The following is a 13287-nucleotide window of genomic DNA, read 5'->3' on the forward strand; positions in this document are numbered from 1 at the left end:
TTTAAAGAAATAAATAAATTAAAAAAGCACAATAGTGATGAAGTGCAATTTCCCAAAAGCAGAGTCCATTTTTTTTTTTTTTTTTAACTCAAGCGTAAAATGTGTTGTTTTAGTGCTGTGCACAGCCCCTGGGCTGTATATACAGAAACTTACACAACCAAAACAGTAAAGGTCATTTGTCTACAGATGAAGGATTTTCTTAATGGCTAAAAAAAAACCTAAAATCGCAACTACAATCTACAATTACAGATAATTAAGACACAAATAAGCTAAACATTACCATCACTGTCCATCAAATCAAAACCACTAAAACACAATGGGACCATAAACAATAGACTCCTGTTTTAGGCTACACCACCAACTGGCTTAGAGTCACAAAAAGTTGACAGATATTAAAATACACTGAAAAACAGACCCAGCCTGAGTCTGGACAGTGAGTGACAACTAATGTTACCAAAAGAACCCAATCAATGAGCACTAACGTGAGACTCACTGGATTGTGATGAGGACCAGGACAAATGGAAGACGGATTAATTCAATGGTTGTGATTCAGTGCATCTACAATTCTGCCAAAATGAACTTTACTTTGCTCTTGTGTATGTCAAAAGAGTGGACGGATGAAATGTGATACATTATACAGACAGATTATACATCACTACAGTTTTCCAGTTTCACTGCTGCTGCTGACATGACTGACTCTCTGGCTCTGACTTTACCCTGTGTGTGTGTGTGTGTGTGTGTGTGTGTGTGTGTGTGTGTGTGTGGTGTGGCAGTAACACTTACTATATATACACATGGCTGGATACAGCATGCACCCACTAAAAAATGAGCATGCTACACAGTTTGTACATGTGTGTATGAGGTGTGTGTATGCATGTGTGTGAGTGTGCACTGCAGCAGCTATGTCAGCAGTGGTCCTGTAGCACCAGGTGAGATTTACGAGGTGTTAAGAATGCTTGCCTCCAGTCCACTGATGGCAGACTGATCCCACCTCCTCGCCTGCCTGCGCCCCGGCCTAACACCCCGCCTGGCTCCTACTTAAAGACACACACAAGCACTAACAGACACACATTCACATGGACACATGGCTGCATATATGCGAACAGTAAACCCCCCCCCCTGCACACATACATGCACATCAACCCCTGAACCCAAAAGTGTGAGTCTAAAGTCTGCACCACCCCCATCCGCGCTCTGAAAGACTCACTTCCTGGAGCTAAACACACCTTCTAAAATATCCTCCTTAACGATTTTTTTTCCACATTGACGAAAACTCTCCTCCTTCTGTGGAGAAATCCCATATATTCCATGGCCTTCGTCTAACCAAAGAGCGTGGACATACTGTCCTATGGGGACCACTCTGATAGAAAAGCTCGGCTTGAAAGTGGCTCGAAAGGTCACGGCTGCAGCCAGCGAGTAGGGAGCACATTTCACAGCTTTTACAAGCATCATGAATCACCAGCGCTTCTCTTTTTAATGGTTGACATTGAAGACGCTCTCTTTACTGACAGAAAGTATAGAGTTGCATTTTCCTTTGCAACTGTTAAATATTCTAGGGCTCAAGCAATCAATAAACACATATGTATATGTATATATTTTTGCACACATGGACGTTCCAATGAAGAGATCAATGTGACTCCTTAAATTGACATGAAGGCTGCTGTCTGGGGTGTCTTGGGAAAGAAATTCAGCCCTCCCTTGACCGAAGGAAGGGGGGTTATTGAGGGCACTTGGCTCTATGAGTGTAAATGTATTTAATTGCAACCCCAAATGTTTATCGCCATTTTACGGCTTCAACAGTAGTGTGGACCCTATGACATAAGCGTGTGTTGACAGTGACGCAGCGTGCGCATCCTGGCACACACAGGGCTGGTGAAGAGCCAGACAGGGTCGAGCCAGCCGGTAAAAACTTTATGGATTTTCTTATGGCCCACTAATGCAGCGGCCCACTGGGATTTGTCTCGGAATGCACCGGCTTGCAGAGAGCAGAAGAGAGTTGTCTGAACCAGCAACAGCTTTTTTGGCCTGCCATCAAGTTTCTCACTGAATTAATGTTAATGCAATATTTGTCATTTCAACTGATGAAAGCGGCAGTCGGTGCTGTAATAACGAGAAGCTGCGGAGCTTCTTAAGGAGCATTACCTGAATATTGTGTACACTGCTGGCTGCAAATATGGGAGAGTACCGGACTATAGTACAGTATTTATTTTAGCCGATATCGATCCAAAATATGCCCGATACCAATTCTTTGGATCTGCTCAGGAAAGTTTTAATAATTTGCACCTGAAAGCTTGTGTTTATTTATTTATATAATCTTATTTATCAAATACATGTGCACATTTAGGTTTTATATACATGTACTCATTTAGGTTTGCCTAGAAAATCCAGGTACAAAATGCCTTTATATGAATTCTTAAGGTGTCGAATCAATAATCTAACAAATCAATGAAATGTGAGGCTTTTTATGTAGCGCACAAAAGCATCGTAACTTATAAATACCATTTGACTGTGCAACAACAATCTTTAGGCTGCTCAAAGCAACCTTAACTCCAGTCAAACTACGTCATTAACCTTTCTTACTTGGGGTCAGGGGTCAACACCCTGGATGTCAATTATTTACAACAGTATCATAACCAATTATGACACAGTCAAATGCTTATAATAGTAAAAGTGACTTCTTTACAACCTCTTCCCCCACTGCAAGACAGACAGACACAACCAAACCTAATGTGCACATGCTGCACATGAGGGGGCTGCCACAGGAAAATGATTTTATTATTTCATTTTATTTGAAAAGGAATAAAACTATCGATATGTGCATGGACAGTGAGATACACTGATCAGTTCCAGCTTCAAACCTGTGCTATTATCCTTGAACAGCAGCAATCACTTCTGTATCACCTGTGTCCGGTTCCCTCAAGTAGCACTTCAACCTGTGACTGACACCAGTCCCCTTTGGTCCAGTATGAGCTCTCTACCGTTAAAGCCTTTCTCACCAAACATCTGTCCAAACAACTCTTGGGGTTATTCTGTCTCACTCTGCCTGAGCTGCTATGCATTATCTCTCACTGCTGCTTCCCTAATGCAGCAGGGACTTAGTGCAGGATTAAACTGCAATTATGCGCTTCCCCATTCTCTCCAGCTGTGCAGAGAGGAGAGGAGAGGAGAGGAGAGGAGAGGAGAGGGAAGGAGGGCAGGAGAAGAGAGGAGATGAGAGGAGAGGAAGAGAGGATATGAGAAGAGATGAGAGGAGAGGAGAGGAGATGAGAGGGAAGGAGGAGAGGAGAGGAGAGGAGATGAGAGGAGACGAGAGGAGAGGAAGAGAGGATATGAGAAGAGATGAGAGGAGAGGAGAGGAGAGGAGAGGAGAGGAGAGGGGATGCAAGGAGAGGAGAGGGAAGGAGGAGAGGAGATGAGAGGAGATGAGAGGGAAGGAGGAGAGGAGAGGAGAGGAGATGAGAGGGAAGGAGGAGAGGAGAGGAGAGGAGAGGAGAGGAGATGAGAGGAGAGGAGATGAGAGGAGAGTCTGGTGACTGCTGAAGATGCTTTTGCAGAGTCATGGAAAAATAATTTAAATAAAAGTCTTGGTTATTTCAAATTCCTGCCTTGCAGAGTTCCTCAGGGAAAAAACATTTACTCATAGCAAGTTTTGTCATTAATAACCATTAAAACCTTGCAAGATATTATGACAAGTGTGATGCAATGATGTCAAATATTCATGATGTCAAATAGTTGAATGAGGAAATACTACAAGACCAAAAACATAAATATTGAAATGAATCAGTTTTACTTCAGCTGCTTACCAGTAGATTAAACATGTAAAATATATGTATATATACATTCCCTCAGGCATTCCAATTACTTCAAACACAGTTTCTAAATGAAGAAAACTTAAATGCTCTGCCTGCACTTTCTGATTCACAGATCAAACAGAAGAATTAAACATACAGCCAAAATGTCTGTATTTGTGCTGTAATAAATATATTTAGGTGAATTGATAGAGAACTGAGACTAAGACAATGGTTCCATTTACGTCGCTAACTAGTGAATAAATAAGATAAATGGAAAATCATGTAAAGAGTTAGGGCGAACCTGTTAGCAAACAGTTGCTCATTTACACATCCACCAGTTAAAGAGCAACATTATCTTTTTATTCTGAGCCACCTGTCACTCTCTTTTAGCTCTCTTTTTGGCGTCCACTATCTCCTGAGGAAATGACTCTTCAGCTGCTGAACGCTCCACTATGCCCACCAGCTAGTCACTGACTGTGTCCGTGTGCTGTTTGGTGCTGAGCAGGTAGTGTATTGGTTTCTATTGATTTTCTGCTGAAAACCGCGGCCTGCTCCGGCTAGAAATGACACCAAGAGAGCGGTTAGAGTGGACAGCTAAACATTGAGTTGAAAATCACTATAAAGCTCTCTAAAGCTGAGGTGAGTAGCAGATTCGGATGAATCATTGCTACGAGCTTCTCCTTTCATGTTGTCACATTTTTTTCACACCGTCATTACCTACATTGTTGTAAAAATATTGACTGTAGCCTCGACGTCATTCCCCCTGATTTCTCTTTATCTCTCTATTGTCAATTCTCAGCAAAAGGCATAAAAGGCTTTACAAAAAAAAACCCAAACTGAAATACCTGTATTGAACCTGACAGCCAAAACACAGGTCAAACAAAAATAATAATTGACAAAGCACTCACTCCTTCTGAAGAAGCTTAATATTCCTGTGAGCGCACAGCAATGACTCAAGGTGACTCAGATGAGCGTGTCAACATTTTTATGAACTTGAGATGACGTCATCTAAACTGGGATAGCTGGACTGTAGACAACACTGTTTAAAGGGATTGTACTGTGTAAATCAAACTGAAACTTGAAAGGTTTCAACATCAGATTTTGGAAAGTGAGGGTAACATGACACCCTCGTATCCAGTGGAAATCACACCCCTTATAATACCTGTGGCAACTCATCAGTGGGTGTCACTGAAGCTTCCTTGTTATAAGATACAGAACTGCGAGTGCGACTGGAGAGAGAACACAATGCACATGTGACAAATCGCTGTGCACAATTAAGAGAATGAAGACAGTAGAAGAGATACAGATAATGAATCAAAACAGTCTGAGTCTGTGATGTTTGAACACACATGGTAAACATACATGTAGTAAACACACGAGGGAGATGGGAAGAACCTACCAGTCATATTGTATGTGTTTGTGTGCGGTTAATGATTTCCCCAGGCCTCCTGCGTCGTGTGGTCTGTGTTGTCTCCGCCCTGGAAGAAATAAAAAGAGGATTGTTAGGGTGGGTGAGCAGCTGAGAAAGAGGGCGGCGGGTGGAGGGGAGGAGGAAGGGAGGGATATAGTATATAGAAAACAAACAAGACCATACAGCCGGCATGGACACCCACCCTACCCACCCTCCTCCCTGTGATCCCTGCTTTGTCCTCGTGCTTACTTTTCTCTCTTTCCCTGTCTGTCTTTTTTCTGTTAACTTCTTTCCCTTCATCCCTTCTCCCCCCTCTATTTCTTCTTAGCTTAAAGACTTTGTTCCCTCTTTCCTTAACTGTTCCTATTTGTCTGCCTCTTTCTCTCACTCTCTTTTCACAGCCTTTCTCCTTCTTCCTCTCCATCTTTTTCTTCCCCTCGCTTCCCTGGAGAAAACAGAACTGTGACCTCAGAAGCCCCCGCCTGTTTACCTCACATGAAAGCCAAACGCGTATCTAAGGGCCTGCGTCACAGTCATGCTATATTAAGTGCAGAAGCATCCTCCTACAGCTAGCATTACTGGTTCTAATATCAGCATTGGAACTAGAGACTGACAGAGTGACATCAGGCAGATGTTAGCATTCATAACTACAGACGTCTGCTACATTTAGAGTCTAACTTTGACGTCATCTCAGAGAAGAAGTTGGTGCGGCATTCGTGTGCCAAGCTTGCTGCTATCTGCTGCGAACTGCCAAATTTCCATATGGTTAAAGAAGCGGTTCAGCATTCTGGGAAATGTTCTTATTTCCATTCTTTCTGACAGTGACATAACAAAATTACAGCAATATGAATAATTGTACACTTGTACTAGAGGTGCCAACAAAAGGTAGAACAGAAGTCTTTTATTTCAAGTCTGAAGCGTGAAAACAAGAACTGACAGAGCGGGGTGACGACTGCGAGACTTTAACGACTTGGCAACGGGAGAAAATTCAGCGGACTTCAGCTTTATGCAAAAGAGCAGCGATTCAGTGCAGTGGTCAGCTGAGTGGCAGATAGGTTCTGCTACGCTGACTTTGACTTTAGTTCCTATCTGGCAGTTCCTATAAATCACAAAGGGAAAATGTGATTGTAGCTGTACCTTACTAACATGTATATCTGGGGAAAACGAAATGCAATGTCAAAATGTCTCAGCATTTATAGACAATTCATCCCTGCAACAATTCATAATGCCTTGTGTCTCCATAGAAACTGCACAAAATTCCACAAAAATACCAACACAACAACAAAGGGGAGCTAGAGAGAATGAAAAAGAAACAGATGACGAGAGGAAAAGAGAGACCGAATGAAGAGAAAATATCCAGAAATGTGAGAAAATCTGTGAGAAAGATGAAGGTAAGAAAACCACCTAACCTGGAAAGTGCTTTGACACAGGAAGGGAAAGAGGAAGCTGTTAATGTCTTCACGGTCCCATGGGACAGGAAGTGCTAGAGGCAATGCATGTGTGTGTGTGTCTGACTTTCTATTTGTGGATATGTTTGTGTTGTGAAATTAGGAAGTGTCTATCAAAGAGTCAGTGTCTCCTGCTGTAATAATGTCATCTAATACATGCTGGTTATGTATGTTACAGTTTCAAGTACATGTGTGAACACTATTGTTGGACGGAATCATCATGTATACTGTGAGATGATATAAATTCATCAATTGTCAATGTTAGGCTATTGCAGGCGCTGTTAAAAAATCAACAAGTTTTGGTTGATGCTGATTTTGCATCAATGTGAAGAAATTAACTGACTTTTCACATATTTAATTAATTTAATTTGCTTGCTTATCCAAAAACAGACCTTCCTGTCTGGTTATTTTATACACACTGTAAACAAAAAAGTCCTCAACTTAAAGTCCCCTTACTAACTTTTTCTGAGTAAAGCCCATCTGCTGAGGTCTACCATTGGTCATGGTTGAAAGCTTTGGAAAAAGCCATCAAGTGAATCTTGAATTTTCTGGTATTTTATTCACTAGTTTTTTACAAAAACAGCTAATTCTGTCGGCTTATGTTATCAACAGTTCCTTAAATCCATCACTAGCTTTTGTGAATAAACTCCATCTACTGAAGAAGACTGCAAGATGCAGTCAAAGTTCCAAAAGTTTTGTTTTTTATCAACTGTGGTCAAGAATGAATGTTCACAATTAAGTCTCTAAATTTATAATCCAGAAAATGCACTACATCACCACATATGTTGATACAGGGATTTAAAATTACATACGCTGTCGGAGAGAATTTGATCCATTATAGCATGCATGGAAAATGTGATGAAAAAGACATGGGTGGGTTGCATAGTACATGGAGGGGGTTTCCCCTCTGTCTGAACATAAAGAATCTATTTTCCTACACAAATGATGCGGAGAGGAAAGGATGGTGAGATGGATGGGTAGACGGATGGTTAGTTTGATGGATGGAAGTAAAACAGAAGTGCAACATCACTAATTTTTCTAATAAATGAGGCTAAAGGTTATACACTGAGTTTACACAAAGGATCTCTGTGGCAGTGGACTAACAGTGAGAGGCGGTGAAATGGATTGTGTCTGTGCAGTGTATGGCGGTTTGGAATGAAAAGTGCATTGAAGAAATATGGGTCACACATGCCACACAGACACCAGATCAACTCACTGAGGACAAGATGGTCAGATGGGAGGTCAACTATTTAGCCCCTGTGCCAACGGTCTGTGACAGGGGCCAACTCAGATCTACCCGATCCACACTGCAGAGCAACAGAAGATGATAGATGGCAAAACAGAAACAAAGAGCAGTGGGGGTAGTGCATTGAGTTGAGAGCTTGGGTGTCTTTGGAAGTCAAGTCTCTTCATTTTGCTAACCCCTCCGAGCAATGCTATCACTGCTGCCAGTGCGGCCTTTTCACCATCCTGCCGACATGAATAGCTCCCTTTGTCGCAGTGAAATTCCACTGGCAAGCCTCTAATTAGCTCGAGGGCTCTTCCCCTGCAGACCTGCATGGGCAAAAAAGACGGGGCAGAGGCAGAGAGGTAGCTCACTGCGAGGAAAGCTGGGCAAACAACAAGGAGCCTGAATGGAGAAGCAGTCATATGATGCCCTCCCGCTGGTGCTAAAACTAACTAATGATATAATTTGAGTGTTCTGAAAAGAGGGGAGGAAAAAGAGTGTGTGTGGGAGAATGAATTTCTCGGTCCCCATGCTGTGTTGGTTTTCAAGGCAGGAATTTGACAGGTGGTTAACCAGCATTGGGTTGTCAAAAACCGAATATGAATCCTCCTGTTGGTATTTACATTGAATTGTTGGAGAATGGCTGACCTACAAAAATGTAACAACTATCCCGCCTGTCAACAGCTGACAGTGTGACGTTCAGGTAGAATTTAAAGGGGAACTCCACCGATTTGACACATAAGAAGAAAATCTGTGTCTATGAAGGGATACATAGGGATAAAATAACAAAAAAAAAAATATTGGGAATAAAAATAACCCTGGTGATATCAATGTGATGTCACCGGTGTCATTATGAGATGGGCTTGAGACCTTTGGCAGAATATCTGGGAGAAAACCTGTGTTAATAACTGTGGGCATGAAGTTTGAAAGATGAGTGCATTTAACAGGCAGAAATATAGGATCCAGTGTTTGTAAAGCTGACTCATGCTAAGAACTAAATGTCAGGATATCTCAGCCTCTGCTGTTTCAATTCCCCCACATTTATGGATGTCCAATACTAAACTGAGTCGGACTGATCTGTGATGCATTAGCCTTGTAGAATTATAAATGAATATACAGTTGTCTCGTGTGTGTGTTCTGTACTGTATGTGTGAAACTATGTTGGCCTTCTGCACATGCTGATGGGGGTCCTGTGTCAAGTTGGATTTCAGTAGCGTTAGTGTGGCATGTGATCACATGCTTGTGCTATATTTGTACTGACTGGATAGCTATCTTATATAGTGTATCTAAGCTGATCCTGGTGCAATGTCAAATAATATTGTACAGCATATAAGGCTGGTCTAAACCACAGGTATGGCCATCACTAAACTGTAGCAAGGGTAATACAGCACATATGATCAAAACCGTTCATGATGGATTGCTCTTTTCTTTGCACTGAATAATATATATGTGTGTTGCCCAGAAGTCACGTCAGACGTCTGAGGAGGCAGCTACATCAGTTGCATCAACAATAAAGTCATGGCAGAGCAAGATGTAAGTTAGCAACTTCCTATTTCCTGTTAACAAAGCGACCACAGGTGCTACGAGTAAACAACACAAGGATGGGAGGTTGCACATGCCAATGCACAAAGATTCATTATCAATATTGCATAGCAAAGTGCATCTTCGGTGCTGCAGATGACACCTCTGGAAACGAATACAAAGGTGAAAAGAGAACATTGAACAAGAGAATATGGATCTATGGTTTATTTAAGAAAATATGCAAGGTAATGCATTGCTAATCTTTGCTTATGTTGATTTAGGAGCACTTAAAAACATGGAGACCTTGTTCCATTAAAATGCAAAACCAAAAGAGATATCTGATTATCTGATAGTTCTAAATTAGCCTTAACAGTCTGGAAGTGGGGGGCTTTGATAAAATTGATCAAAAGGCTGAGTCCCGTGCTCACAGTGACTGGTTGTTTGATCTATCTGACCGAGTCGGCCCTCCACATCCCGAAATCACCACCACATCTTTACATTTTCAGAGAGACTGTAAAACCTGCCTTGTAAATACAGTTTATGATGTTTTAACAATCTGACCGCAAGCTCTCGTTTAGGGAAGTTATGGGACTGTCATTTAAGTATGTCAGAGATTTATGGGGAATATTAACAGAGAGTATTGCTTCCTACTATTTTTCAATCCAACGATGACGACAATCATAAGTGGGTACAAAGCAAAAGGCAGTGCTGTTTCTTGACACTGCAGCAAAGGCGTCGCACTTACAACCCTTAGAAGTTACAACTTAGAAGTTCTACATTGCCACAGAAGTGCCTTTGATGCACACTGCAAGAAAGCGTTGTTTTGTAGGATATGTGCTTCTTGTACTTCCTCCGAGTGTCTAAAAGATGCCAAAGTGAAAGCACCACCAATATGATCTCACCACATAAAATACCCACAGTGGACTTGAGGACGTCTAAAACAGAAGCAGAAAAAATCCTCCCACTTCAGAGGACATTCAACTGAAAACATCTTGAGGGTAAATTCTGTCAGTGGGCCCCAAGTTCACCACTGCACCCCCTCTCTGGTGGCAAATGTAAGGCTTTGAACTACAGGCTGGAAGGGGTGTGGGGAATTCACTGGCCTGTCAGGGCTATGAGTGATGGCGGATGGGAAAAATCAGTTCCTGCTTCGCTGTTGTGCCTTCGGGGAGACGATCATCTGACAATGCAGGCCGTGCAAGTCATAGAGAGCTCTGAGGCTACAAAGTGTCATCTTAACGTACAAAAGCCCCAATTACACCTAAAAACAAGGCAGTTTTAGACACACCAGCTGCCTCCAGAAATACTTTGAGGTGCTTTCTTAACAACTCAATATTTTAAAGGGGGAAGTCAAAGCAGAAGAAGTTAAAAGAGAAGTGTGTACTGCAATGGTTTTGATCAACTGGTTATCTGGGTTGGGTGGAGGGAACTTGTGTAACTTCAGCAGAAATTCCAGCCAAGATTCCAGTCCGCATCATGGATATTCTTGTGACTTCTCTGTGGGAAAGGGCTCAAAACCAATCCGTAGTGGCTTGGTATAAAGCAGATGTCCTGTCAATGGCTTTGCTGAGTTCACATGAAAACTGGGATCCTTAGTGGGATCCTAATCCAGCTCATTACCACCTGCACACTATCTCCTGCGTCTACTGCACTTAACTTTGACCAAACTCACTTTGTCAAAATAAGTAGTAAATAAGCTCTACCATCCAAAGCTCCTTTTGGTCTTTGGAAGAAGGCAGAACACAGCCAACCCGCATATACCAATGACAAGATGAAAAAGTATTGTGAAACAATTGCAGTAATTTATAGGCATCAATGCCAGCAGCCTGAGGGATCAGAAACTTGTCTGGCAAGAAAGCGCAAGCCAGATAACAAGAGAGAAAAGTTATTATTGTCTACTGTTTCACAAATGTCTTTCTGGCTTTGAGAGAGTGGTGTGCAATCTGTGTCAGGAGTTTGCCTATGTGCATGTGTATGAGGGTATTATGCATGTTGAACTACATTTATTTTGCATTGGGCTGAAAAACATCCAAGCCCACAGCAGTAGTGTGGTTGAATGTTTTCAGTGTAGACAGTGACAGAGGACTGAAGCTGCTGACATGCTGCTTTTGCAGCATGTAAGAAGACTCTAACCACATCAATTTCCAGTTAAGATTCAAATGAGAGAAGAGAAAAATGGGGAAAAAACACAAATACTGTAAGCACCACAGTGCACCACTAATGAACCCAAGTATACTTTAAATTATAAAGAGCTGATAGCAATCTTTGAATTATTTGCAGATTAAACTGAGTTTTACTGTTATCTAAAAGGGGAAATGATGTATCCTTCTTACGAATTATACATGAGAAATAATAAATGAATGTATATAAACCTACAAACATCATATTTGTGATGAAACTTAGTTTTAAAGAATGGATAACTGAACCTTTCTATTTAACTAATAGGAGGAATTTACACTACTTGAAACTATCGAAAAAAAATCAAACTTCTAAAAAAAATGTTTAGGGGGTAGTAAAATATCAAACTGGCTTTTGTACAAGATTAACATTTCTGTACAATATATGCACTACTGTCAAACTGGACCTTGTTGTTTCACCAAACTGGGAGACACCTACATCAACTTTATGGAATGAAAGGTAGCTGCTGCCTTCAGTGACAGCCCACTATGTCATGTGTATGTGATCCACAATGCGAGTCAGTAAAGGCATCATCATGGTAGAACCGCAACATTCTGGGAATTGCATGACAGCAGCACACGCACGTAAACACTTCTTTTATGGAATCTGTATTGCCCATCTGGAATTGATTTAAGTTAGGGGCAAAATGTTTCATTTATGCTATTTTAGCAGTTTCATGTAGTTCAAAACAAGAACATGTTTTGGGTTTGAATGCATTCTTTCGCTCTGCCTATACTAATTTAGATACGGCCTGTAACATCAGGAATCAATTCTCAAGCCATGTGCCATGAGGGTAACAGTGGATAAAACCATTTATTCGCACAAACATGGATGTGCATGCCCAAACCCTCACACACACAAACTACAGTAAATAGCCTTCAGGCCAACTGCGTCAATCTCTCCAGGTTGAGCAAGGGAAGGAAGGGGGGCCGGAGGGGGCAACTGAATGTTCATGGTGTCACTCCAAGGGCGGTCGTTTTGTCCCGGTGAAAGACTGGGTTCACTGTACAGGCAGTCATAAAATGCACAGCACTCAGAGAGAAGATGACAAAAGAGAGATGAGGAGGGGGATAGCAATAAGGAGATAGACAAACACGGAGGCTGAAAGACCGAGGGACACAAGGCCTTGTTGATGAGGGGCTGCACAGTAGACGGTTCAAGGAGACAGAAGGAGGAGGGGGAGTGGGAAGGCCATGGCTAACAGGGAGACGACAATGCAACGGGGCTTGTCAAAATGAAAATTTACTGTTGGGTCAGGCTGCAAATAGCTTTGCTCCATGCCCTCAACACTGTATTTGCATGAAATATGTGTTGAGAAAGACAGAAAGGGACACAGAGGGTGAGGAAAGGAATAAGCTCTAGGAATCATTCACTGTCTATGGCCATGAGATGGAGAGAGATTGTAAATACACAGTTTTTCTTCTGGGTACATTGGACATACCTCCAATATTTGCATCTATCACACAGTGTCCTTTGGGGATGTACTGGCAGCTACAGGGGTGGGCAGTTATATCAGAACTGGAGAGTATTCATTCATTGAAAGAACTGAAGGAACAGGACATTCTTTGTTGCTGTTTGTCCAAGATGGGTCTTCCCCATCTTTTTGATGAAGATGCCAGTTCCGTTATGTTCTGAATTAGAGCTGTAACTCCTGTAGCCTTTTTTACACGACCCACAAGCAATTACACAAACTTCTGTTAGACATTAACT

At 41.8% G+C, this 13287-nt stretch overlaps 1 protein-coding gene across 1 annotated transcript in view; it reads right to left on the reverse strand.

Moving 5' to 3' along the window:
• The window catches only part of LOC127373613 (thyroid hormone receptor alpha-B-like), a 116803-nt gene that overhangs the window by 79909 nt on the left and 23607 nt on the right, over positions 1-13287 (reverse strand). Inside the window, 1 exon segment of the mRNA XM_051418244.1 lies at positions 5191-5269. The gene's annotated coding sequence lies outside the window, so the exon portion shown is untranslated.

The sequence above is a fragment of the Dicentrarchus labrax genome, unplaced genomic scaffold, assembly GCF_905237075.1.
Source record: "Dicentrarchus labrax unplaced genomic scaffold, dlabrax2021, whole genome shotgun sequence".
NCBI classification, from domain to species: domain Eukaryota; kingdom Metazoa; phylum Chordata; class Actinopteri; family Moronidae; genus Dicentrarchus; species Dicentrarchus labrax.